This window comes from Peromyscus californicus, unplaced genomic scaffold (genome assembly GCF_007827085.1).
Source record: "Peromyscus californicus insignis strain IS unplaced genomic scaffold, ASM782708v3 Scaffold_10__1_contigs__length_136768540, whole genome shotgun sequence".
Classification (NCBI taxonomy): Eukaryota; Metazoa; Chordata; class Mammalia; order Rodentia; family Cricetidae; genus Peromyscus; species Peromyscus californicus.
The window spans coordinates 110,644,540-110,647,399 of record NW_026294391.1 but is presented as its reverse complement, the minus strand read 5'-3'; positions in this window follow the sequence as shown (position 1 = coordinate 110,647,399).

The window sequence follows — 2,860 nt, the reverse complement described above, 5'->3', positions numbered from 1 at the left end:
TTGTATTGAACTGGTCTGAGGTGGTGCCCCCTTCTCTACATTTCTAAAAATCTCTATCATCAACTGTACATTTAGTTTGGTTTTTTGTTGTTGTTGTTTGTTTGTTTGATTTTGTTTTGTTTGAAACCAGGTCTCAGGTACTCCAGGCTGTCTTCAGACTCCAGATAGCTGAGGAATATCCTGAACTTCTGATCCTCATGTTTCTACTTCACAAGTGCTGGGACTGCAGACATGAGCCACTATACTCCGTTTATGGGGTACTGGGGATTGAACCTAAGACTTCCTGCGTGCTAGGCAATCAATCAACTCAGCTATATCTCCAGCCGTGAGTGTGTGTGTGTGTGTGTGTGTGTGTGTGTGTGTGTGTGTGTGTGTGTAGGAAGAACCTTGTGTGTTCTTTTGCAGAGGCTGTCTACCTTGTTTATTGAGACAGGACCTTGACCTAGAATTTGTTGACTAGGCCAGACTGGTTGGCTGCAAGCTCTAGGGATCCATCTCTCTAAACCTCCCCATCACAGAACTACAAGTGCACGCCACCACACTCAGCTGTGTAGGTGGGTTCTGGGGGCTGAACTTGGGTCCTTATACCTGTATGGCAAGCACTTCAACAACTGAGTTCTCTCCTTTATGGGATTTTGTTTTGTTTTGTTTTGTTGTTGTTTGGTTTTTGCTTTTCGTTTTTGAGTCTGGATCTCAATCTGTAACCCAGACTGGCCTGGGACTCACTATGTAGCCCAGGGGGACCTCAAACTCAAGGCAACCCTTCTGCTTCTGCCTCCTCAGTTCTGGTATTATGGCTGTGCACCAACATACTCCACTTCAGTAGGTTCAGTTGGCACACTGACATTTATGGACTGCACTTTTGGTGACATTGAGCCTTTTTCTTTTATTTCTTTATTTTTAAAAAGAAATGAAATTATTAATTGAATCAAATATCTATCATCTATCTGTCTATCTATCTATCTATCTATCTATCTATCTATCTATCTATCTATCTATCTATCTATATGAGACACGGTCCCAATATGTAACCCTGTCTGGCATGAAACTTGCTGTGTAGACCAGGCTGGTCTCAAACTCAGAGATCCACCTCATTCTGCCTCCCAAGTGCTGGGATTAAAGGCCTGAGCCACCTGTGTTGGTGGCTCAACAGTGGCTCTTCATATCCCGCTCCTCATAGCCTCTGATCAGCACCATTAATTTGCTTTCTGTTTCTATGTATTTACCTGTTCTTGGTATTTCATGATAACCTTTTGCTTTGGATTTCTTTCATTCATCACGTTTTTTTTTTTTTTTTTTTTTAAGATTCATCCATGTTGGTGTATGTGTCCGTATTTCATTCTTGTTTTGAAAGTGTGTGTTTGTGCTTCGTGCATTCGGGTGCCCGAAGAGGCCAGAATTGTCAGATCCCTTGGACGTGGAGTTGCAGATGATTGTTAGTGGGCAGATGTCAGAAATCGTTCTTAGCCTGTGAGCTATCTCTCCAGCCCCCAATATTTAATTTTTATATGACTGAATAATATTCCATTGTATAGATAGACACTAATTTATTTATTTCCTGCTAGTAAGGTTTTGTAGCTGTTAGTTTGGGGTTTTGTTCTTTGTTTGATTAGTGGATTCAGTTTCATGTAGCTAAGTCTGGCTTTGAACTCCTGATCCTCCTGCCTGTACCTCCTAAGTGCTGGGATTATAGGCTTGCTCAGTTTTTTTATTTGTGTTTGTTTGTTTGTTTTGAGACAGGGTCTGTCTATGTTTCCCTGGCTGTCCTGAAAGTGGCTATGTACCCCAATTCTCTTGCCTCAATCTTCCAGGTTCTATGACTACAGTTATAGTGCCATCATGTCTGGATTTCATGGTATTTTATTGTTTTTTTACTTTGTTTGTTTGATTTGTGTGTGTGTGTGTGTGTGTGTGTGTGTGTGTGTGTGTGTGTGTGTGTTCATGCTTGTGCATGCATGTTTGTGTATTTGGGTAGACATGTAAATGTGTCCAGTTGTGGGGTCTTTTTGAGACAGAGCTTCTTATAGCCCAGACTGGCCTTGAACTCACTAAGTATCAAAGCTGTCCTTGAACTTCTGATCCTACTGCCTCTACCTCAGGCATGAGACATCACACCCAGCTGTTTGTTTTTGAGGCAATGTCTCATCATGTAGTCCTAGACATCCTAGAACTCACTGACCTTGAATTTGCAATGGTTCTTTTGCCTTTGCCTTTTGGGCACTGGAATTATAGATGTGTACCATCACACCCAGCTTGCTTTAGAGACAGGAGCTCTCCTGAGTGCTCCACCTAGTGAGTTTTCCTTCCTTCCTTCCTTCCTTCCTTCCTTCCTTCCTTTCTTTCTTTCTTTCTTTTTTGTTTTGGCTTCTCCTCCTCCTCCTCCTCCTCCTCCTCCTCCTCCTCCTCCTCCTCCTCCTCCTCCTTCTTCTTCTTTTCTGAGACAGGGTTTCTCTGTGTAACAACTCTGGCTGTCCTGGAACTCACTCTGTTTGTTCCAGGACAGTCAAGGCTTCAGAGAAATCCTATCTTGAAAAACCAAAATCAATCAATCAATCAATCAAACCCAAACCCTCTCAGAAAACAGTTATAAAATACAAATAAAACTTCTTCAGAACTTACACTGAAGTCACTTAACTCCAGCAAGTTTGTGTATAATTTTACTATGTTTTATGAAACTTGAGACATAATTATCAGATATTCATACATACAAGCATTTATGGATTGAGAATACTCAGTTTGAGACCCATAGGCTTCAAATCTCTGAAAGACAACCAATCATCAAAGAAACACTCTAAAATTGCTCTGTAGGCTGTGCTAACAATCTGAATATGGGTTCAGGCATGTTTCAAAGACGTTCAAG